Source organism: Grampus griseus, assembly GCF_964374135.1.
Source record: "Grampus griseus genome assembly, chromosome: 9".
Taxonomy (NCBI): domain Eukaryota; kingdom Metazoa; phylum Chordata; class Mammalia; order Artiodactyla; family Delphinidae; genus Grampus; species Grampus griseus.
The window spans coordinates 23,823,994-23,849,690 of record NC_139003.1 but is presented as its reverse complement, the minus strand read 5'-3'; the positions used below and the strand labels follow the sequence as shown (position 1 = coordinate 23,849,690).

Sequence of the window (25,697 nt, the reverse complement as noted above, 5' to 3'; positions counted from 1 at the left end):
CCTTTGATGAATCGACACTCATTCTCTTACCTTGTTCTTCTGATGCCACAGCTGCTGTCTTGATTCAAAACCGAGACTGAGGATATATAACCCACTAGGTTTCTGTTTCTGACCATCGTGTTCCATAGAAGGCTGTTGTTTCCATTCCACTTGGTGTGTACCTTTTAAAAACAGCAACAGGATTGTGGGCTTGTCCTAGTCAGTCTTGACCGTATAGTAGAGGATTGTCCAGAGAAGGGTTGCTCAGGATTCTTAGACTAAGAATTGTGTGATGAGGATAGTGCTGTAGCTAATTAAGTCATGATCAGCAAGTGTTTGGCTGTTTCTTAGGTCATATGTTGAAGGCTGGGAGTGGACATGAGGACATTTGGTGAACCCACAGGCCCGGTAGAATCTGCTGGAAGGCCAGTAGTGCAAGGCCAGTCTAGACTGAAGGGTCAGGTCGCATACGGGAAGCTTCCTCCCTGTCCATCACACTGGTCCTTGCCACCCAGGGGTTGGGGTTGAAATGGTTAACGCTTCTGAATTACTTCAGTAGGCGCTTACTGTTTACCAGCACTGGTAGAAGCATCTAAACGGTAAATTACCTGATTTAACATGTATAATGATCCTAGAATGCGTTTAAATTGTTATCCGTGTTTCTCAGGTGAGGATACTGATCCCAGTTGTCTATGCAGATGGCATCCTCGAATGAATCAGGGCAGGTAGGACATAGCCATGCGTGGTAGCCTGAGAGGCAGAACTAGGACCGACTCTCCCTGTGAGGGTCAGGGTTGGCTGGCGTGGTAATAGGAGTCCTATGAGACTGGGGTTCCAGTTCCCTGTGGAGATTCAGGCCTCTGTGTGAAGCCCCTGGATAAATGTAACACATTGTCTTAGGCTGACTGTGTCTTTTTCGTCCATCGCTAAGTATCCAGAGCACGTGCGCCTGCTCTCCGACCTCTGTCTGCTCCACTGAGAAAGGTGTGCGGGGCTTCCCTCACAGGAGCAGCAGTCGCCCCTCCCGCCTTCCCCTAGCCTTTGCTGAGTGCATGGACGCGGCGATTCGGAGGCATCGGGCACAAGTACCAGACTAGAACCAGTGACTTCTCAGCCATCTGGGTTCTCTGCACACACAGGAAATAGGACCAGAGGTGCGAGTTGAGGATACGGGGGTGGAGAGGGAGAGGGCGTGCCACACGCTGGCATGTTTGCTGATACGGCTCTTATTACAGTTCTAAGGCAGTGTTAAATTAGCCAGTTAATAAAAATGAATATATCATTGGAAGCTACATTTGTGTGGGGCTTGTTGTTGGTGGTGTTAAATGGGCTAATTTAACACCATCCTAGTATGGTGGTGATTGTGATAGCAACAGCCCACAAGTTCAGGAGAAGGTGGGGGTGGTTCCCTCCACAGCTTCCCCGAGCAGTGCCATGTGCCCTGTGTCTTTGTTTGGTGAGGAGATGGGATAAACAGTATCTAGACATCAGCCGTTCAGTGGCCCTTGGGACTCTGCTTCGTGGTCAGGGGGATGTCTTAGGAGTCTCTCCCTGGCAGACTATACTGCAATCATTTTTATGTACCCATTTCTTCACATGTAGCTGTCTATATATTTATTCATCCCTGGATGCCATTCTAACAATGGCCTTCCATTTCACTCAAAACTGGAGTTCTTATTGTGGCCTGCAAGTATGTCCTGTCTACCCCTCCACAATATGTGTATTTCTAACATGTGCAGCAGTGCTTGCCATATAGTAGGTGCTTGGTAAATATTTGTTGATGAATGAACTCCAACTAATAGCCATAGTATTCTCCTGTGATACAGAGATCTAGACAGGTGTGTTGGCAGTCATGTTGTGAGTATAGATTTTCATTTTATCTCAGTACTGGCCAACATCAATCAACATAAGAATTTGTTCGTGTTCTCCCTCGAGCTTTGTGCCCCCTCCAATCTACTGTCTGTTCCCACTCAGGTGGAGATAAAAGTAGAAATAGATCTGCTCTTCTAGCTGCTGCCCATTCGTCTTCTGGAGCCAGCTGGGTCGGAAGAGAAGGGCCAACAGTGCCTTTGCTCCTGTGGCTTTCCCCTTTCCCAGTTCCACGTGACAGGATCTGGGCCAGTATCACAGTTGTTGGCACAGACGCCCTGTTTTCCTCCATTTCCTAGAATGGATCCTCATTATTGATTCACAGTAAGTTCATGGTGCGGGGCTGCCCAGATGAGCAGGATTAAGTGCCCTTAGCAGCTCCCCTCCTTCCAGCCACTGCAGCAACCGGAAGCGTTCCCCACATACTTCAGACTCCCTTTGGTGGTGATCCTGCTTCTGATTAAAACCACTAATCTCTCATAGAAGAATAAAGAAAACATCCTATTATAGTTATCTAGAAAATGGGGTGGAGTGCAGAAGTTTTGTTGAGCAGCATAACTTTTCTTTTTTGAGGCCCCAGCTGAGGTTAAGTACAGATGAATTAATAATGAAGTGAAAGCAGCCTGGTTATATGACTTACTCCATTTAGCTATGTCCTACAGCCCCAGGGGCATCAGTTGCTGAGAAAACAGACATTAAATCTGTATTCACCATGATCCTTCTGTGTTGATTGGTGCAGAAAAATGGACCACGTTGCCGTCTATATTCACACCTTCTCTGAGTTATATTTTAGGAGGGAGATTAGGGCCAGACTCTGAGAGCCTTTAAGGGATCATATCAGATGCTGCAGTGTTACAGTGAAATTGGAATGAAAGGTCAACTTCTGAGAGGTTCAGTACCAGCCTGCCAGCTTCCCAGGAACATCCTGGTATGAAGCTTTAGGGGAATCCAAGGGAAATTAGGTCTTGGAGAAGAGTTTTCTAGAGCCAAATGTGTCCTTTCCTTCCCAGATGGACTTGGGAGGTGTAGGCAGAGGTGCCTTAAACCATAAAAAAATCACTTCTACTTCTTCCTGGCAAGAGAGGGCATTCATTAAATGCGTCCCTATCTTTCGGACCACGTAACCCCCTCACATGTGGACCTCTCTAGGTTTTTCTGTGGCCATAGCATTCTATCCAGACAGTTAGTGAATTTGTCGTTCATGTAGATGCATACCTGCTTTGCAGAATTAAATTGCCTACTTGGGTAATTAGGGAGCATGAAATTTTAACGTATCACCCAAGTATCTAGGTATATTTCTAAAATCTTGCTGTAGTCAGTCAGTGGCCATGTTTTTTCATACAGTATCTACAGATGGTACTTATTTAACGTCCTTTCCTTCCTTCTTTCCGTTAAACAAATGGAGCTACACGATGGTGAGTTCTGGGTTCAGACACGCTCGTTTTGAGCTGCTTGAGCAGCAAGCTGAAAATGAAACTAGAAGAAACCTTACGATGATAGCAAAACAAATAAAAATTAAATTCTTTGATTGTTTGCCACTGTACCAAGCACGTGCAAAGAGCACTCCTTTTCAAGAAAGAAAGACCTAAAACCAACACAACCAAAATTTAAATACTACTTTTGCCATGTGAAATTGTCTAATCAGCCTCATTTTCCTCTGTTGACATCATCATCTTCTGTTTGTTCTGATGCTTCATTTTTAGTATCTCTATGGGCTTATGAAAGCAGAAAGATTGCCTGGGTTGGAACAAGCTTCTCTACCATTTCCTATGTGTCCGTTCTCAACCAAAATAAATCAGCGCAAATACCAGTGTCTGCTCCTCACCAGGCCTTTGAGACCTGCTTGGAAGAAAAAGGAGGGTATATCTTATCAGGCTAGCTGAAATCAACAAGCAGGACACCCTTCAACAATAATAGTGTTGCCCTTTGGAGTCAGAAGGGCATCTTTCTTAGCATTACCTTTGAGAGCTGATTGGCCAGACCATTCTCAGCACGTAACCTGTGAGTTCCAGTGATTTGATCCTATCAGCACATTAAGATCATTGTGCATAACTCTTAAAATTTGTTAAGAGAGCATCAAGGTAGGATAACCACATTGGTGTATATTATTTATGCCTTTTCTCGTTATTAAAAAGAAAAAGTAATTTCAGGGTTCTAATGTAAAGCTGAAGTACACTTTGCATAAAGAGTATGATGGATTTTCTCACTACTTGGAATTGCTGTGCTTGGAGGAAAATGGGGAATGGGAATGAATATAGTCCAATAAATTAAGCCTTGAAACCCAAACAGCGCTGTGTAAGCAAGCTGACTACAAATCAAACACAAGTGTTTGCTAAAGAATACGTGCTCTCAGTTGAGGCTGAACAGAACCAGCCTCTTTGTACATATGTGTATATTTCTCTTGACATGTGCAAAGACTTGTTGCATTTCCATTCCTGTGGCCTCAGATCTCTCTGGCAAAAAAGTATCATCCACTCATGAAGAAGAAAACTGCAGAGCAGATTTCCCCAAATGGCAAAGAATAATCTTTCTCAAATGTTGACAACTAGCAGGTGGGACTTGGGTGGGTTTTCTAGCTTTAAGGATCCCCAGATTTCCTATGTTTGTTTTTTAATATGTGATTTTCATTTCTTGACATTGTTCTGGCTAGCATATACCAATCGTGGAAGGCTAGGTCATCGTGTGGATCAAGTGCAGTGTGTTCATTCTTTTCAGCCCCATCCTCCAGGCAGCTTCTGATAGCCTTTCTGGAGCAAGTGCTGGAAACCATCCAGCTCCTCATTTTACAGATGACGAAACAGAGTCACAAAGAAATGGAGCGGCCTCGTCATGGTCACAAGCTGTATTAGTCACAAGGCAGGGGCTTCTTCCCATGGACTTTCATCTCTGTACCTTGTGCTCTGGCATAGCGTGTTCTTAACTCACCTTTTTTGAACAGGTTGCTCCCAACTCAGAGCCAAAGCTACTTGAAGCATGAGTTCAAATGACACTGTCATCTCTTGGAGTCTATAGAAAAGTTTGGAGTAGAGCGTATTTTCCTTCTTAGAACCTCACGTCAAATCTCCAGTTACTTTTTAGCTTATTCTGATGACTGCATTCCATTTGATCTATTTTCCTCTAAGTTGTTCAACAGCCATGGGCCAAAATCATTATGTTCTGAATGAACCAGGAGATGGTGGCAGCTAGATTTGAAACTGAAATGCAAAGCATGTGCAGGGTGCAGCAAGTTGTTCGCTTTGGGTGATTGAGGATGACGGGTGAGGGAGTCCGAGGAGGTGGGGCTGAATTGCATCTTTCCCAGCTGGGGGGCAGGTGTGGCATTTGGGGTGGAACTTTTCCGGACTTCCCATGAATTGCAGGATGTTTAGCATCTTAGCTCCCCTCCAGGGTGCCATAGCACCCTCTCCCAGGGGAGACATTGGGCGCATCAGTAACCACTGCTGCAGTTCTCCAAACACTCGCGGGTGGCGTTCGCACAGCCCCCGAGTGAGAGGTCTATTGGTTGGTAGCAGTGTTGGAGAAGGACGACAGAAACATGGAAAAATGGTTCTCCTGCTTTAGGAGTTGGCACTCTCTTTTTCAGTAGGATCAGTATTTAACAACGGCATCCAGAAAGAGAACTCCCATGCCACCCTGATGCCTTATGCACAAGTTAGTGGCAGGGATGGGGTGGTGGAGAAAAATTCGCTAAAATCACAGTGGAAAAAAGCAGTAAAGGATGTAATTTCTGCTTTCATGGAACTGTCACTTGTTGCCATCCATGCTGTTTCTTTCTGGGAGCATGGATAACAGCAGCTTGATTTACTCCCTTCCTAAATTCCCAGCTGTTGTCTGTTCTTCATGCTTCACAAACGTCAGTGAGAAATAAGCCCTGGCATCTAAGAGATGCAGACCATTTCTTCCTAATCAGCACCCTATCCCCCCAGCTGCTTCTTACTCCTGCCATGTTCTTTATAATCAAAAGTGTTAGCATTGTGTTGTATTTTTCTGGTGTCTTTTTACATAAGGGTATGGTAACTCTGCATTCGCCTGGAAACTAAAGTTCCTAAAATTATTTTCAAAAGATCCAACAGCATTTTGAGGGTCATTGGAGCTCCCATCAAGCAGTGGTTTAGACCTTGGTTAAAGATACTAAAACTTATCAGGACAATTATCCTCTAAAAGTATTAGCTTGTATAGTAATACATACTTTTCAGTGTTTTCACATACTTTTCCCCCCTGGGTGCCTATTACAGTGCTGTGAGGTAGGAAGGGCTGCCGTTATCACCAGTGAGACTGAGAAAAGCTGTTACTTGGCCAAGGTCACATAGCTTAATTAAGGACGGAACTGGCACTCAGTACCCCGCCATTTCCTCCTCCTCCTTTTCAGGGACTGAGGGAGGAGACCAATTTGATTTGTCCTCTTTGGATGTCAGAACAATGTTTCTTTTTTTAAAAGAATATTTTAAGCTTTTCAATTCCGATCTTCCATTGAGACAAGTTCTTTATTCTTCTGCCAATGAAATGTGACCTCCTGTCAATCAGATATCTGTGTCCCCCTTTAACTCTTGGTTTTGAAAGTTGTCTCAGTAACACAGACCTGCAGTCCCTGTTGCCTGGCGTATATGTGTAATGTGGGGAAAAGCCATTTCCATGGTAGTAGGAAGTTAAAGATTTTTGTGACGTGCTGATGAGTTATGAGTCCACTTTTTACTTTCAGCCCCCTTTGAATTCCTCTGCAGAGGTTTGATGATTAGACAATGACGGAGGGAAGAAGAAAGCTATGATAATGGTTTTCAAATAGATCGTAATTTTAATTAAAAAGAAGTCTGATAACATGAAATCTGACTGATAAAACATGTTTAGATAGTAGGTATGCACACAGTGTTAGAATAATTATTACCTTTTTTGATTCTGTGAAATTATAGTAAAATTTGTTGGGAGAAAGAATGCATAGGAAGCAGTTTGTTTTAATAAGCCAGTTCCTTTTCTGCCTTAGAAGTGAGTGTAGTAGGATGATTTGGCATTGTGCTTTCCCAAGCACAACACATCAGCTCTCAAATATCCTGACCTGGGCTGTGGTTCTCAGAAGGAACTCGAGTGTCCTGCCAGGCACATGCATAGAGTCCTTTGCTCCTGCGCCCCTCCTGATTGCCTTGCGTAGCACCCTTCTGCCATTGTAAACATTGGGAGCATCAGTAAGCAGTCCCCCGCTTTTGCTAGGTGTGTGTTCCTCTGGCCAGTTATTGTTCACTCTTTAAGAGTGAACTTCAGGGTTGACTCCTGTCCAGATCCTTTACCTCCTCTGTGTTCACAGGGCATCCCGTGCTGCCTCTACAGTTGCATCATCCTTGTAACCACTTTGTCGTTGCATTGGCTTGTGACTGTTTCTTTGTCTGGAGTTTTGACTCTGGGGACATGGTAGAAACTCTGTAAAGGGTGGGTGGGTGGGTGGTGATCTACTGTTCAGCCTACCCAACCACTGCATCCTGAGGAAGAGCATCACTGTGGCATGTCCCTTTCTCTAGCCTGTCGTTGTGAGTGCCTTAAGCCAGGAGAGGGAAGGGGTGTGCTGACTGGGTCTTCCGCCACGCATCGAGGCAGAACCTGCAGTCTCGCGCAGCAAGGCGGAGTGTAGGGAAAAGTAAATGACTTAAGAGACAGAACGCCTGGGGTGTGATGCTAGCGCCACTCCCTCGTGTATAAAATGACAGAGGTGGACAAAGATACTCCCAAGGATCTCTTAATAACTCTGACTTCGGGAGTTCTGTGAAATACCCCTTCTTTAGGGAGACACTTTAGTGAATTCATTACAAATATGAATTTCTGACTCACAGAAGCAGACTCAAATCCTGGATCTGCCATTTATAAACCCTGTTATGTAGGGCAACTTATTTAACCTGTCTTTGCCTCAGTTATCTCATCTGTAAATTAGGGGTGCTCTAAGTATTAAATAGCATGACGCATGTTTTTTTTAAAAGTACTTAATTCGGTGCTTAACCACAATGGAAGATACCACTCAGATTACAGTAGCTGTTATTTGTTAGACTAATTTCTTTGGGATCAGTCTATATTCTCTTGATATATGTAAAAAAAAAACCCTTTCAATTATATGTAAACCTCGCTGTGATAATACCAACTACTTCCTAATGTGTTTTTTGAAAGCCAGCATAGCCTATCAGATTATCTGTCTGCTCAGGAAAAGACATCCAAAAACAGAATTCCATAGGCTAAACCAGGACCGTGGGCAGCCTGAGTAAGATGAAGTGCATTCAGCCCAACTGATAGGATCCAGTGGCAAGAACAACTGCCTGTCAAAAGATACGGCTTATAATCTGTGCCTCATAACCAAGTTGGCCTGTGACTTTGTGTAGGTCATTTAATTTCTCTGATTTCCTGTTTCCTCCTCTGTGAAAATACAGAGCTTGGGCTGAACGATTTCTAAGGTTCTTTCCAGCTGTAAAATGTAATTCTGTAAATGTTTAGGTGGTACATGTAGATGTCCTTACAGTCATTTCCTTTCGTGTTTTAGGCTGGAAACCTAGGAGAGATAGGCAGTGTGGTTTTCGTCTCTCCAAGTTTTCCTTTAGGTTCTGTGTGTTATAGAACTGTTGTCAGTGTGTGCTTTCTAGGTCCTTTGTACATGAACTTGTATTAAGCCATGTCCCCCAACCCTCTTCTTCTGTTGAACGCCGGGTGTTAACCCCTTTTCCATGTTATCTTGTTAACTTTGACCCCTGATTCTTGCCTCATTGAATCTTTGTTCTCATCTGATATATATTAAATAAGCAGGTCCTCAATGTCTTTACCACAAAAGCACTGAATTCAAGTGCTGTGATTCATTCATTCCTTTAATGATCTTTTTACTGCACTTTCACCCAGCTTCAGGCCACCCTTTGTAGCCAGATTATTTTGCTGGACTTCAGCGCTGAGTTGTTTAGATGTCCCCCTACCCTGTAGCTCAGTTTCTTTGCTATTTAGGGTGATCACCAACCTTTTTATCCATCTTGGAAAGCTTGTAGGTTTTCTCTCCAGAAAATGCCAGATACGGGAGAGAAAGGGTGTAACCAGCCAAGGAAAGAGAGGGCGCTTGAAAAAGCATTGTTATTCAGAATGGCCAATAGTTTAATACGGCTGGCATGTCTCCTGTAAGAGGGACAATGGTTGAAGATGAGTTTGGGAAGCCAGATTCCCCATCTTTGAAGGGCCCTGTGTCCATGCTGCTTAGATTGTACCTCATAGAGAAGTCGTCGATGACTTCGAGTCGTGAACATTCTTAGTGAATGTTGAGTCTGAAGAAGGCTATCAGTCTTCTCTTCAGAAAATACATGACCACACAAAGATTTTCATACAGTTTCATTGGATTGGCAAACACTAGCCCAAGCCCACCCCGTCCTTGACCAGGTTAGGAATCCCTAAGGTGAGTAATAGGAAGCAGTGAATGGTGGGTAATGCGTTATGTCTTTTTGTTCTTTTTAGTTTTAGAAATGATTATTACGTAGTAAAGCACACAGATCTTAAGTATACAGCTTGATTCATTTTATGTATATAAAAGTACACAGATAACTGCAAGTAACCAAGTAAACCACTACCCATCTCGAGATATAGAATATTTCTAGCATCCCAGCAGGCTCTTTCTTGGCCTTCCCCTCAAAGATCACCAGTATTTTGACTTCTGTTGCCATAGATGCGTTTTGCCTGTCTTGGACATCATACCTGGAATCATAGTCTTATTTTACCGAACTTTATTTTACCCAGCTTTTGTCTGAGATTCATCCGTGTTATTAGATATAGTGGAAGTCCCTCCTTTTCCACTGCGTTATCTATTTTTAAGAGATTACTTTTACCGCAATACGAAGACTAGGTTGGGAGAACCCAAACTGCAGTCAGGATGTCTGGATAGGATGACGAGGAAAGAGCAGATCTGGTTAGGAGGGTTCTGATCTAGAATTCTGCTGGTTGTTTGATAATAGAGGGTGGGAAAAGAGAGGTCGCTTTTCTAGCTTGTAAATAATAGAATGTTTGCACGGAGAAGGTTATTAGGTCACCTTGGAGACCTTGAACATTCGATGCCTGTGAATTTTTGCAGGTCCAGATGAATTTGGTAGAAAGGTCAGAACTAAAGATGAAAACTTTGAGCATCAGCAGCTTATAATGGAATCTGAAGCACAGGGGGTGAATGTGATTGCCTAGGATTGGAGGTTAGAGGAGGACGCAGCTGTGAAGATGCAGGTTTAAGGAGCAGTCAAGAGAAGAGGTTCTGGGCTTCCCTGGTGGCGCAGTGGTTAAGAGTCCGCCTGCCGATGCAGGGGACACAGGTTAGTGCCCCGGTCCGGGAGGATCCCACTTGCCGCGGAGCGGCTGGGCCCATGAGCCATGGCCACTGAGCCTGCGTGTCCGGAGCCTGTGCTCCGCAACAGGAGAGGCCACCCAGTGAGAGAGGACCGTGTACCGCAAAAAAAAAAAAAAAAAGGTTCTGACGGTGGAGACTTAGAGAAATAGGAGGGGCACTGGGCAGAAGGGTCAGCAAGGAAGCCGAGCCAAGGGCAGCGTGTGCGTCACGAAGGCGTGAAATTTGGGAGGAGGCTTTGTGAGGTGTTCTGTAGCACCTCTCCTCTCCCACTCCTCCTGTATGTTTATGTTCTGTCCGTATATGTGCCTGTCGTCCACACTGAACTGCGAGTTCTCAGAGGAAAGGTGCTTTGTTCCTTCCCCTACTCATTACTTTCCAAAATCTAGCAGAGTCAATCTTTTACCTGGAAGTGCTCATGGAATGTCCAGGTTGCACTTATTTCTAAGGCAGTCCTGAATTGGATGCCCTTCCCTGATGAACACCTGAGTCTCCTGGGGGGGTCTCTTTTTGAGGGAGCTTGGGCCCAGGAACAGAGCTGGTTTCAAAGCCCGGGCTCTGCAGAGCCCGAGGGGCAGCGAGCAGCGGCGCTCTGGGAACGCCCTCCTCTTCAGCAAGCTGGGCGGCTCCTTCAGTTACATAAGATGTGTGTGTTCTGGCAGGGAAGAGCTGCCTGAGTGAGTGGTTAGCAAAAATGATTTGTGTGGAGTTATTTTGAGACCCCACAGGAGGGAATGGCAGCCAAACCCTGCAGTATTTTAAACCGCATCACTCATCTACAAAGATGAATCCATTACAGAGTCTCAGCCAGAACACTGGTAACAGGGAGATAAGAATCTTCAGGGTCCTGGCAGATGATAAGTGCCAGTTCTCCCGGTCCGCACAGGTGAATGCAGTGCTTTAGACCGGACTCAGTGCCTCCAGATTCTCCCGCACGTACTCCTCCGTCCTGTCTGCCCTGAGGGCTGGAAGTGGCTGTGCAGGTTTCCTTCTGTGGCGTTGGCCTGGGTCACGGGGCAGCAGCAGTTTGATTATGCTCTCATTTGCTGTATAGGATGCGAATGGGCTTTTTAGTAGAGGAGGGAGCCCCCTTTCTGTGGCCCCCAAACACATCATTTAGCGACTGGGCTCCTTTTGGTTCCAGGCTGGCCAGGAGAAATCCCTCCTTCCCCTTCCAAAGCATTCACCTTTCTCCTGACTTAAGTGTGAACAGCTGTCGAAGGGTGGGTCAATTACAGAATATAGAATTTTCCCGTTTAGCGACATTAGCAGAGACAGCCTCCATCTGAAGCACTTCTCTTGTCTTTGTTTCCTCTTGGCTGTTATGCTGTGAAATTGCCTCCTTGCTCCTCTTGCTGACAGCTGTCCTCTTTGCCATTCAGGAGCCAGCACCTCCCTACGATGGCTGACTGAGATGGAAAAGACCTTCTCCCTTTTTCTCCCTGGGTCCACAATTGTGTAGCCGGAGAGTTCCATGTGCTGGGACATCTGGTTGCCTTCTGACCCCGAGGGATCCATCTGGGCTAGATGTGTTTTAGACACTTGCTAGGCTGTGGAGGGAGGGTCCAGAGAGAAAGGAAGAACCCTATCCACGACTGTCCATCTTGTTATATATATTTCAGAGAACAATTATTTAATGACACAAACTATGGAAACTGAAAAATCGTTACATAAAAACAGGCAACCACGTGGGTATACAGCTTTTCAGAGCCCCCCAGATTCCTTACAGGAATGTGTCCTCTGGCATTTATTTGAAATGTAGGGGCCTTGTAACAAGCTTCTTATACCCCAGCACTGGTCCTACTAGGCAGACGTGGAAGGGGGCACACTTGAGGAGAAGCACTGCTCACGCTTGTGCATGTGAGAGAGAGAGAGAGAGATGGCTTCCCTGCCACTTGCACCCCAGAGGAGCCGCTGTCCATGGTCTAAAAGGCTTCAGCTGATGACATTTCTCTCTGGTGGTGATACTGGACAAGGCTGGCCTGAAGGGGCGTGGGGCTGGGATACGGTAAAGCGTGAACTTGGAGCAGAAGGAAGTGAGAAGACACAAACGAGCCAGCATCGAAAGTTTTCAGGATGATAAAAGGGAACCTACAGGCAGCCTAGGGCTCGGGAAGACACGTCCAGGGCGTGAGGCGGCGGAAGTGCGGCTCATTGTTCCTTTGTCCCTGGAATGAAGCTTGATTCTCATGTACGCTCTGCCAGGGAATCCACCCGTTCCTGTCTCTGGCCTCTGCCCCTTCAGGCACTCTCGCTGCGTGTCCATGCCCGTCAGTAGGTGGGTGCAGCCCTGGTGTCACTTCCCCACAAATAGCAGTTTCTGATTTGCGTCATTACGGCCACTGCGGTCTCCTGAGCGCCTCCTTCCTCTGCTCTTCAGTCCGCCTCCCCCCACTCCCCTCTTCCCGCCCTCTTTCCTTGAATGTGTGAACACATGCAAGTGTGAGCACGTGCACACACCCCGCCGTGGTTGTCACAGCACCCGAAATCGCCATCAGGCAACGTGCTTTATTGCGAGCTGTGTTTGGGGAGTTGACGGTCCCCACCATCCCTCAACACACCACTGCCACTTCCTCACCAGTCGCACCCTTATCAGAAATCACGATTTGAGGCGAGCGTCTCGTCCGGGGGCTTATGCCTCATGCCGTCCTTCACCTGTGAGTAATGAGCCCACTGGGGCAGCTTTCCTGTCCCTTGAAGACGGGCCCAGCCTGAAGGACAGGTTAATATCTCCCATTCACTGCAAAGAATCAGGCAGCTTGTCTGTCAGGTCCCTGATTTTCTCCCTCCCTGTCCTCCCTTCTCTCCTGCTTTTCAAATGAAGCTTTTCAAATGAACCCGGCGTCACAGTTCAAATCCTGGTGCTCTGGTGCCCTGTTGCCACACTGTGACAGGAGCTAAAAAGCCTCAATTAAGTGCGAGCCGTGCTTTCACTGTCCCACTGACCACAGTGACGACTGAAATCATCCTTTCTTCAGGGCTGCATCAGTGGAAGGCAAAGGACACAGAAATCCTTTTCTTTCCCTCAGGTCTCCCAAACAGGGAAGATAACCACTTCAATAGAACACTCTTTCCCTGAATTCTGCAAAGTGGACTCTAGGCAGTGGTTTGGATTTGCTTCCTTTTTAATCCCCAGTAGCCCTGTGCATGAGAGAAGGAAATGAATAGACTGCTTATCACCACACCACCGGGGTCTCCAAGACAGAGTGGAAGCTGGCTGGAATGGAGGCCATGACGGCCTCCGCCTTCCTCAGGATGGGCTCCACCTCTCCCCACAGTCCCTCGAGGGCTCCCATGTACCGGGGGTTCTTCCTGCGCGGGGGGAGCTGTCTCTTGCTGCAGCCTCCTGCCTGGAGGAAAAGTCTAACACTGCCTGGTCCCAGGGAGACGGGGCTGGTACACAGTCTCTGCGCACTCCTCCCTGATCAGTCCAACTCAGGCAGCAAATTTCCCCTCCAAAGGTGCCTCTCTCCTCAGCGTGTAGGAAGGGTTGCTCCCTGGTGAACGAGCCCCGCCACCACAGCAGACGTTTAATTAAGTCGACTAGAAAGGTGTTTCCTATCGGAAGATGCCCTTCACATTATCTAGGCTTAAGGAAGAAAAGCAGGATAATGGTAGGAAATCAAAACCCACGTCTTGTGTGGGTGTTCAGTCTGGAGAAAATAAGTCATGAGGATGAGAGGAAAGAGATGTTGTACTGTCTTCAGATATTTGAAGGGCTGTCAAGTGGGTGATGGATGTTTTATGTGATCCCAAGGAACTGGACCAGATTTTAGAAGGCCTAGAGGGTCAGGTTGTGATTTCTGATTTTATATGGTAAACTCTTGGAAGCCACTGAAGGGTTTTGAGCAGAATACTGAGCTTTAGGAAAATTAATCAGGCAGGAAGAATCAGGATAGGGGAAAATGGAGGGCAGGTAGGTGGATCAGAGGATTCTTGGCCAGAAGTGACAGGTGCTTGAACAAGCAGAGTTAGGTTGAGGATTGAGAGGATTCCATGGATCATGTAAACAACGATGGAGGTGGAATTAATGGAATCGATAAGATGTAGCAATCATTAGGTTATGTGGATAAAGTAGGGACAAATCAAAGATAAGGGAGATTGTTAGACTGAGGGGTTGCTAGTACTGCAATCAGAATAGGGGACAAGGAAAGGAGCAGAGGCGATTTAGCAAGACGATAAGTTTGTTGAGTTTGAGGTATTGGCAGGATGGTCAAGGGGGAGATATCTGTCAGACACTTGGGGATTGGGTCTAGAGCTTAGAGGACAGTTCAGGCTTACATGTCTGTAGGTTCTGGGTGATCACAGTGATGGAGAACATGGAAATGGATGGACTTTCCAAGGAAGGGTGCAGCGAGTGAAAAGAAAGAGGCCCAAGACATAACTGAGGGCAACAGCAGGAGACAAGACAAACAGCCCAGAGAGAGGACCCCAGTAGAGGGGAGGAAAGAATTTCACTACAGGGTTGGGGCACAGTGCCGCGTGCCATATAGAGATGGAGTAGGACCCCTGCTGAGAAGAGGTGATGAGATTTGTCAGTGAGGAGGTTACTTTTCAAGTAGAGTAGAAAGATAAAGTCTGAGTAGCAGCAAGAAGTATGATAGCGAAAGTCTGTTGTCACGGAGCGGAAGGAAGCAGTTGTGGTGAGAAACAGAGAAGGGCAACTCCGGAAATTTCAAAGTTTTGAATGGGGTCTGTGGGAGTAGAGTGGGAATAAAGGGGGCAGATGGCAAGTACAGGAGAGATGACGTTCCTAGAACGGGGTGCAGGAGAGCCAGCGTGCGGGCACACACCCGTGCTTGACGTTGGCTGCCTCAGCTTCCCTTGAGCCACATTTGCTTGCTTTTCACCTTCTCAGCTACATGACCGTGGGCTTTTTTAGTATCTTTATTATTATTATGCTATTACCTGTACTGATCTTCTGGTTCTGGGAAGTTAAACTCTGTCTTGCCTGAACTTTTTTTTTTATATATAACTTTTTTAAGGGGGTTTGTTTTGGTTTCTTTTCAGTTTATTTTGGCTGCATTGGGTCTTCGTTGCTGCGCGCGGGCTTCCTCTAGTTGTGGCGAGTGGCAGCTGCTTTTCATTGCGGTGCGCAGGCTTCTCATTGCGGTGGCTTCTCTTGTTGTGGAGTACGGGCTCTAGGCACGCGGGCATCAGTAGTTGTGGCACACAGGCTTAGTAGTTGTGGCTTACGGGCTCTAGAGCGCAGGCTCAGTAGTTGTGGTGCACAGGCTTAGCTGCTCCGCGGCATGTGGGAACATCCCAGACCAGGGCTCGAACCCGTGTCCCCCGCATTGGCAGGCGGTTTCTTAACCACTGCCCCACCAGGGAAGGCCTGAACTTTTTTTTACCCAGTTTACCACATGCTTTAGAGCAAGAGTCGGCAAACTTCTTCTCTAAAGGGCCAGAGAGTAAATAGACACTGAAGTTTGAATTCCATACAGTTTTTCACAGGCCACAAAACATTTCTTTTCAACCATTCAGAAATGTAAAAGCTGTTCTTAACTCATAGGTTGTACAAAAACAGGCAGTGGGTTAGATTTAGTCCTCAGGAAGTTGTCTGCTGACCCCTTTTTTATGGTGCTAACCAAAAAAGGTGAAGGCCAGTCTTCATCCACAGCCCAGAATTCAAGCTACTTATCAGGATAGGATGTATTTCTATATCCAAGGTCAGCCTGTGGTCTTAAAGAACCTTGGCTCTTCAGAATTCCTCTCCTTTTTGGCTTGTTTTCATTTATTTCTTTAAGCATAGAGGTAGTGAGGTAGAAGGCTCTTCCTAAGAGCTGCTGAGCTCTCAGATTTTTATTCATCATCCTTGCTTTGGGGGGTGTTAGTATTCCTGATGGTAGCTGGGTTTTCTCTTCTGCAGTTCCACTGGCTGAGTATACTAATCTCTAGACACTGGGATTTCACTTGCCTCAGGAGAAGAAGCTCAGAGAAATTTTCTGTGAGTGGAAAGCTCAGCAAAGGCAGGGGTTTGGAAGTGTACTCCACACATCTCAGAACCATTTTGTTCAAATGACAACACAGCTTGGTTTAGAAAAAGTCACTAAATTTATGCGAGTAAGCACCTTTTACATTTGCCTGCCAGGTGTGTGGCAGGATACCTTCTGGAAGCTGGTAGCCGCAGGACCCACATGCAGGTTTCCTGTGGCTTTCTCCCTACCCCCAGAGCTGTTCTCTACCAGCCTGGACAGGAGATTCAAATTGCTGTCTTTATCCATGAACATGGAATTTAAAAGACCAAGACTGGGATTTGGGGGTACCGAAAACGACATTTATTTTTATAAATCTAAGTTTCATTTGATTCAGAGATAAAGTTACATGTTTAAAATAAGTCAGAAAAAGCAAAAGTTGAGGTTCTCATAGAAACCAACTCCCCCTCGCTGCTCAGACATGGCTTTGCGCTTGTTAGGTGCTGTCTCCATGGTGCCACAGTGTTACGTAAGAGCTTGAGCCGTGTAGCTCTCTTATCGCCGGGAAGACCACTGTGGGCCTAGCTCTTGACCTCAGACGCTTTGTTTTCTATGTAATGAGGCTATGAGGTGGCTGTTTTGATATGGATAATTAGGAGAAACTCAATGGAAAACATTTTTAGAGGGCACAGTTGTTTCATTCTGCTCCTAGTTGGTGGTGATATTATTGCATCTGCTGCTTACAGCAAACCCCCAAATGAACGTGTGTATCGGGAAGCCGACAGCCTGCCATCTCCAACCTCCCCTTCACAAACACACCCCCAGAGAAAGCCTGGCTGGCTTATTTATGGCCATGCGCTTGGGATGTCATGGGAAGGAAACGGCCTTGTTCATCAGTCAAGAGTTTTTTCTCCCTTTAAAAATCATTGTTTTCAGATCTTGCTCTGCAGTGGGGAGAATCATAAAAGGTTATTCTGATGCTGGCCCGATTGTTATCTGCCACACCAGCTCCCCCTGAAAGAGCTCTTCTCCCTTTGGGGAATGATTCTTCGGTGTCTAAAGCCCATGATAAATCAAGTTGGATGAAGCCAGTTCTGCACACTGCCTGTCTTGCCAGACTGAGAGCCAGCAATCAGTGTGAGGCCTCTAAGCCATCCCTTCCTCGTCTCCTCCTCAGACAGTAGTCAGTGATTTAGCATCTAACACTCACTCTCCTTAAAGTCCCAGAAGTAAGAGTTAGTAGATTTCCTCATGAACTCACCAAGCATTAACTAGTATGCATACGGGAACTCAAAAGGGGACATTGTTATCACAGGTTTGCTGCATCTGTTTTTGCTAGGGTTTTCTCCTCTCTGGTGTTTGTTTAGCACACAATTACTGAGTATCTCCTTACTGTGGCTCCAGAGAGAACTAGCATACCCCTCACCTCAAATAACTGCAGAACGGGATCCACCACTGACAGGCTGATAACTAGAGATGAGACTCGAGACGTCACCCCTCTCCTAGTGGTCACACTATTGTGACTTGTGCCGGAGAAACTTGTCCCTCCCTTCTGTAGATGCCTCCCTCCATCCCTCCCTTTCCTGAAAGGGAGCCGAAATTCCCGTCACATTGTGGAGAATGGATCTCATTGCTCCTGTCCCCAATTAACTTCGGTTTCTGGTCTTTCAACAGATGCATCAAACATTAGCAAATCAGGGCAACCTAATAAAAGTCTCCCCCAAACAACTGGAACTGTGAAGTAAAAACAGCTTCAGTCTCGGCTTTTGCCCAGTTCCGACTCCCCTGACTACCATTACCTGAGGAGTTTGATCCCTTTAATTAGGATTCCTTCATTCTTCTTTTCTCCCTTTATTCTCGTCACTGAAAGAGCCTCAGCAGTGACATGTTCCAAAATTGGCCCAGAAGATGCTGCCTCCCCCGAGGTAACAAAATAGCGGTTTAGAGAACAAGGGAGAGAAGAAAGAATCTGAGACAATGCAAAATCCTAGTTTCATTTCTGACCCTTTCAGTACAAACTGAGGCCTTGTATCGTGTAGAACTAACTCTTGGGAACCCACTGGTCTACCGTTTGCCTTGCTGTTTGGGCCATCTTGGGAACGTGAAAATATAGGACCAGCTGGTCCAAGGTGGGACGGTTTGCCATTTTCAATTGTTAACTGACTCACTGACGACATTTGCAACTTGAGACCTCCAATGATTTCTGCTTTAAAGCTTATGAGAGGACTGAGAGCAAGCTTTTTTGGTACACGAGATGTATTACATTTCTCAGCTCCAACAAGGTACAGTGGTTTGGCTTTGCATGTAGATTCAGGTGATAACCACATCGCTTAAGATTAGGCGGGTGGCCTGTCTGCCTCTGCCTTCTGTGCCGCTGGCTTAAGAGTTCTGGATTCTGTTCTTGGTGCTTAGGGCAAGAGTAGAAAAGGAAGAACATGGCACTTTTCTTGGACTACATATGGAGTTCAATGTCTAACTCCCTGTGCGAAGTGAGATTTTTTTTGCGGTACACGGGCCTCCCACTGTTGTGGCCTCTCCCATTGCGGAGCACAGGCTCCGGACGCGCAGGCTCAGCGGCCATGGCTCACGGGCCCAGCCGCTCCACGGCATGTGGGATCTTCCCGGACCGGGGCACGAACCCGTGTCCCCTGCATCAGCAGGCAGACTCTCAACCACTGCGCCACCGGGGAAGCCCCGATGTGGGTTTTTTTAATTTTGTTTTTCACTGGGGGGAAGGATGGCAGGGGAAAGTATAGAAGTGGAACTCATTGAATGCGAGGGTAGAAATCTCTGCTGAGAGTCTGTGAGGTATAAGTTGGCCGGCCGCAGCAGCAGGAACTCAGGCAGAGGTATTGGAGTGCAGTCAGTGTGACAGGAATCTTATTTTGGTGTTCTTTCTGTGCCTCGCCTCGTCCTTGACGTTTACTCCAGGGGACTGTGTTTATGTAGAAAGAAGGGAGAGGTGTCCGTGGTTTCCTGTCTGGGAAATGTACAGCGTTTCACAGCATGCTTACCCAGGGTCTAGAGACCGGGGATGAAGATGCTCCGTGACATGAGAGTCTAGTCCTCTGTCCCTTTCCCAGCTGTCTGTCCCCCAGCTCTACTTAGCTCCATTTTATCTGCTAGCCAGGTATGTGCCGTGTGCTAGCCGATAAAGCCTGTGTTTGTTCTGAAAGCCCCACCAGAACGGCCGTTTTGTCTCCGCTATGGTTTGATCAACAAAATTTGTTAAAATTTCAGGGAGCAGTATTTAAAGCAGAGGTATTTTGACTTGAATATTACTTAAGAAGTCTCTCCCTAAATATAGGAAGTAAAACCATAGCCCCCTGGTCTGGGCTGCTTTCACAGAAGCAGAGGGATGGGCTTTGTGGCCACCTTTCAGCTTTAGGATCGAATAATTGCCTTTTCATTTCCGTTGGGAAACTTACCGATGACCCCGTAGTCATCCCTACACCAAGGTTTTCCGATATTTCGTCCAGATTTTCTTTCCCCTAATAATTGCACCCCCTGTTTTTAGGCTAAGCATTTTCCCTCCTTTTTGTGTTTACACCTTTCAAATACTTGCAGATTGTTATCGTGTCACCCTCTTGGTCACCGCTCAGCCGAGCTGTACAGATTTAAGCACCTTTAACTGGCCTTTCCAGGCAGGCCTGCCCACCCCTGAGTCATCTCTCTGAGTGCGCTCCGAGCATGGCCGCCTGGAGCCCAACATGGGGTCACGGGTGGGAATTGTTTTCCTCCTTTGTCGAGTTGGAAACTGAACATAGCTGCGGTGCAGCAGCCTCAGGTCTCGCTCACACTGCTGGTCGGTGCTGCCCATGTCCCCTGTGTATTTGAGTTGCGTTTCCCAAATGTGCTGATTCAAAGACCCGTGGGGCAAAGGGTGTAGCTGTGCTTTCGTTTTCGTCCTTGAAGTGTTGTGTCACCGTGGGGAAGTGGGATGTGTGTATAGGAATTCTGTCAGCCCCCTCTCCTGGTATTTGCATAAGGTCTATGACCCTGACTGTTCATGAGCCATCTCCTTCTCTGTGTATGGACTTCTGTCCCAGAAGTATTTTTCACGGATGTTCATTCAGCATTGATTGAGGATCTATAGTGCCACTGTGTGCTAGGCAGTATGTCAGATGCTAGAAAGATCTGAATAAGATACAGTACCCACCCTAAGAAGCAATTTAGTTTTAGTTTAATTTGGGTTGGAAATGCCAGATTCTTACATAGGCTTGCTCATGGTAGCAATGAGAGGAGAGAGCAGATTTATGGGAACATCCATGAAATTGTTAAACAGCATCCAAGGTGAGGTCAGATCTCCCAGATCCCGCAACATAGAGGGCGGTCGTGGGTCTGGTGGCTCCAGGACCTCGCTGCAGGTCTCTGGTGTTAGTGCTCCAGTGCTGATGCAGTGCGCTCCCCTCCTTCCTCCTCTTCCTCACGGCCTGATGTTCTGCATGCTGCCCAGTTCAAATTCCAGAAAGAATCTCTCTCACCTGTCACCTTTCATTTCTCTTTAGACAGAGCTTTTTTTTCCCCCTCTGCCAGCCTGCTATAAATTGACTATCCTTGAATCAAGTGCAGTAGCAACTCTCCCCTCCCTCCCTCCCTCCCTCATTTCTCACCTTCTGCTCTGACCTCCATCCCCAACTGCTGGTTGGGGGAGAGGACAGAAGCCAGGGTCATGTGCTGGAAGACAGCTGCCTGAGGCTGACACTTAGCAAGGGACATGGCAGTGGCGAGCCCACGATTGACTTGTCTGGTGCATCCTCCCAATGCATCCACCTGCCATAATCCAGTTATGTGTTATTTCTTAACATTCTTCACCCTACAGACTGAATGGTAAATTCCATCACCAATAGCATACTTCATACGATGGCAGGGGAAAATAATATTGTCATGCTGCTAATTAAGCTTCACTAGGACAAAGCCAGTCTTTTTCATCATTGAGTTTTCACCTCCCAACCCAGTGCCTAGCCCAGAGTAGGCACTGATGCGTATTTGTGAAACGGGGGGAGGGAAGGTCTGCCGAGGGAACTCGCCAAGTATCTGAAGTAGGCAGAGGGCGAAGGTGAGGTCTGCGTGCGTCCTCTGCCCTTGCCTCCATAATGTCCGATGTAGTAACGAGCACACAGTGGACAAGCAATAATCACCCTCAACCTATCCTTCCAGTTGGTTACTGTTTCCACTAGAGTTCTGTTTCCTGCTGTGAATGCCTGGTCTCTTGTTTGCTGGACTAAGTGCCACTGGGAAGCTGTCCCTTCTAGCGGAGGCAGATTTGCCATACTTGCCATACTTCCCTTTCACTCCCAGTAAAAAAAAAAAAAAAAAGCCACCATGCTTTGAGCCCAGCTTGATTATCATAAAGCTCAGCATACAGTGTAAAATATTCAGAACGATGCACGACTCTCACGTAGCCATCAATAGAATCTTATACAGCCATTATCGGATCATTAACAAGAATTTGTACTTCTCGTTCCACAGCTGACTGACCGAAGTGTTTGTGTTAATTGACCTAGTTAGTCAATGTCTCTAAATGTATAATTTCTTTTTAATAGAATGCTCTTATAGCCCAGCATTTTACATTTGAAAGGAGGCACCCTATACTCAGGGAGTCAAGTCTTGGATGGGAAATCTCAAAAGGGCATAACCCAGATTGTAGGATTTTCTGGCCAGGGGAGAATTTGGAGTTTCTTCATTTTACAGACAGAGACCTTGGGGCTTGGAGAGGTTTTATACTTTGTCAGTGGCAGAGTAGAAACCAGAAATGATGTGCTGATAGCTAGTGATGAATTTTCTCTTTCTAAACTGTACAAGATGAGGCAGATCCTCTTTCTGTTTTGTTTTTAAGTAGTCTTGGTCAGCCGTCATATCCCAGAAAGCATAGAAAAGGTGTGAGGAATGATGGGTTTTTCCCTACAGGCAGGTCTGTCTGTCAGGCTTTAAAGAGGTCAGGGAGCCTCCGGAGCAGGGGCAGGTGTGTCTGGCCTACCTCTCCGGCATCTGCCCTTGGCGGAAGTCAGCTGCACCTGCCCCGGGGGGGGGGTCTCTCTCTCCATTCTGCCCCCCACCCCGACCCCATGGTAGGGAAGGAAATATTCAAGAATGTTGGGGAACTTTTTTTGTTTTTTAAACGAAATGTTTGTGGTATATGAATGGCTTGCCCGTGTCAGGGGTGAGCTTGGCGGTTGACCTGCACCTGTGGTGTTGGGAGCGTAGCAGACTCAATGTGCCCTCGTCAGGGCCTCATCGGGAAAGACAGCGGTTGGTGGTGACATGCGTGATTCAGAACCGTGGGCTCTTCCTGGCCTGGCTGTGGAGGGCTCCTGGAACCCGGTGACACCTCGCTTCCTCCTCACCGTCTCGGGCGCTCGCCTTTGCCACCGGTGAGCCTGCCCAGCTCTGCCTCTGCAGTTGCTTTCAGAGACCCCAGCTTTCTTTCCCGTGACGTGCTTTCTTTAACCTTTTCTAAGTCTGTTGTATTGGTAACAAAGCGGCACAGCCAGCCCAGCACTGCAGTGGCCTTTGAGTCAAGGTGCAGCGTGAACGGTGTTTCCTTACTGGCCAGGCTCTTGGAAAGGGAGGGCTCGGCGGGCCTCTTCTTGCTGATGGTGCGTGGCCTTCCCCTGCTTTCAGCAGCCGTGTCTGTCTTTCCAGCTTTACGATGTTACCTTGTTTGACTTGCTCCCTGTTAGTGGACAGCATATTTCTCGCCCTGTCCCTTGATCCCTTGGGACACAAAAGCCAAGTCCTGAAGCTGGTGAGTAAGCACTCGGTGTAGACTTTGACCTCTTCAGGAGGGCCGTCAGGGCCACCCGGCGTTCTGTCTTCACAGCCCAGCCTTCTCCCGGCGTTCACCAAGCCGTGGGCCTCGCCCCACCAGAGGTCTTCAGTTAATTCAGTGTTATAACCGTATTTTTTTCATTAATGAAACAGAGAAGACAGCGTGTCACATGTAGTCACGATTGACCACTGCTCTGTGGAAACTTCGCTGTATATGTGTACATACCCATATTTAAGTGTGGGGTGGGGTCATAATCAACGTTAAAAGTGTGAAAAACGCTCGTCTACACAGTCCGTCTACAGAAATAGCTTGGCTCATAGGTTTCTAACACTCAGATATCCAATATTATAAAAACCCTTCCCCCTATCCTGGCCCCAGCTGCGAGCCCTGGTCTGCTAATAGATTCCATCTCACCCACACACTCCCTGTTTTGGGATCCCGTCTAGGGCCGGAACCTAGGAGTTCCCTGACCTCTGTGCTCCGGTCCTACAGTGCCTGCACCTCTGCTACGGTGATGACCCGGTACCGAGAGCCCTGCCGTTACATGTAAACCCCAGCTGTGTCTCCACTCACCTGCCCGACAAGAAATCGAGTCCCCAGGCCCTGCACTCCTACCTTGTCTAACACCCTCTGGGGACAGCAGTACTCAACTCCAAAACTGGGTTTTTGCTCAATAGCTTTAGCACCTGGCAGTCTAGGGTTCAGATTGGCCACTTAGTAGCTTGGTGATTTGGGTCCTTACGTCAGTTCATAGATAGTCAAGGATGCTCAGTAAATACTCATTTTTCCCGCTCTTTGTTCTCCTAGCACTTATACCTGGGTTTAGCTGGGTTTCACTGTTTGATACCTGCTCCCACTGGATCTATTTTTAAGATCCACCTCTCTCTATCCTAGTAAGTAGTGTCGACTAAGCCATCCCTGACCCTGAGCTGAGATGTGACATTGAGACAGGTTTTGACTGGGAAGGGGTTACTTCAGAGGAGACAGGTCCAAGAGAGGGAAGAATCAGCCCAGCAGAAAGGGAAGTAAACGATAAAAGCAGAGATGGTATTCTTGTTCTCAAGCAAATTTTCTGTTCGCTTTCCTTTCTCTTACCTACCTGCCTGAGAGGAATTGATGTGCTTGGATGTGTTTACTTTTTCCACGTAAAGGGCAGGGGAACATCCTGGTTCAGCTTTCTCCTCTCGAAGAGCTGCAGCCCAGCTCCTGGCAAATAGAGGGACAGTGGAACGTAGGCCCTCCTTCGCCTCTGGGTCCACATGCAGTGGTTGGTGTTTGGTCACCACGGGCCCATGTGTTTCTCTCCAGGAACGTGATCTGAATCCATTTCAGCGTGACGTTGCAACTCCCTGGGCTCACGGGGCCATCTTGCTTCTCAGTTTAATCAGTTGGTGGTCTCCCAGGATTCAGAGAGGGCTGCTGGGGTCTCTTGCTCTCTTGAGACTTCCGAATACCAAGACAGCTACAGGAATAGAGTGGGGACATCTCCTCAGCTAGGGAGACTCTTTGGGTCCTTTAAGTGACACAGCAGTCCCACCAACAGCACCCCAGTTCTGCCCCATCCAAGAGTCAGACACAAACTGAACACTTGTTGTCGCGTTACTCTTGTTTCCTCAACAGTGCTTTACCTATGGTTATGTGACCAGAAGTTTCAGTAGAATTGTTTATTTTTCTTTCTGACAATTACAATTTTTGCTTAGTTCACAGATACAGAATGAAAAATGTTTTTGGCTATTAATGTTGTAAGAATCATGGCTGTCTTTCATTTTACTTGTTCCCCCATCTCTCCTTTCAAGGTTAATCTCAGGCTTTTTGGTTCTGAGAGTTTGTTGATGTCTTTTTCAAAAATCAGTTCCACTTCTCCCTCAGAGCCTGGCACTGAAGTGCCGGGAGAGAGTGAGGCGGCCCTGGTGCTCTTGCCCAGGTGACACTCGGGTAGGACTTTCACCATCCCCGTCTTCATGCGAGCGGGAGAGTGGTCCTGGCACCAGCTCCAGCTGCTCTCCTGCTGCAGTTTCTCTCCTTGTGCCGTGCTCCCCATCCAGTGTTCTGTTTGATGTCGTGTGTTCCTTTTTTGAGGCTTGGAGAGAAAGCTCTGTTCTTGAGCTTCTGAAAGACCAGGGTATAAACTATCACCTCTCCTCTGAGCTCCATGACCTTGAATCTGTGCTGTGGCCAGAAACATGAGCAGCCACCTGGCTTCATCCGTAAGGGATGTACCTTCTGTCCCGGCAGTGGTGGCCCCTCTTCTCCCAAAGGCTCCCAGCAGGTGTCTGCAGTAGCCTAGCTGCCCTGCTGCCGCGCCTCCCTGTGCCAAATCTTTTGTAACTTCACCTGAGGCTGTTTGTAAATAAGAGGTAACACCTTGCAGTCCTGCCTTATTGCCGGCAGTTACTTAGAGACACGAGCACTAAGTGCACATCCCTCCTCACCCACCCCCCCATATTTTGATTATTTTCTTTTCCTATGTCTCTAGCCTAGTTCAAGTTTTGGCTTTGTAAGTACAGCTGCAGTTTGAATATTTTGGAAATATTTATAAGTCTAATCCAGACATTAAAATGTGACATAGTTCATGGCCTCTCACAGGTGACCACTGTTGGTGATAAATATTTGCAAAATGAATGATTGAATCAAAGAGCAAGAAAAGGCAGTCTGCATTGGTTAGGAGCACCTATATTGTGTAAAATACTGTCCTTGAATAAGTAGGAGTGTGAAGGGTAAGATTTTGTCCTCAGGAATCTTACAGTCTAGTTTGCAGATTGAAAGATGTGACTGAGATTCTGAGAGTGGGTAATTGTGTCAGTGATAATAATGGTAAAATAATAAGAGC

The 25,697-nt window shown here is 47.0% G+C and overlaps 1 protein-coding gene across 1 annotated transcript in view; it reads left to right on the top strand.

The window, feature by feature from the left end:
- The window catches only part of SND1 (staphylococcal nuclease and tudor domain containing 1), a 419,293-nt gene that overhangs the window by 296,937 nt on the left and 96,659 nt on the right, over positions 1 to 25,697 (top strand). The window lies entirely within an intron of this gene.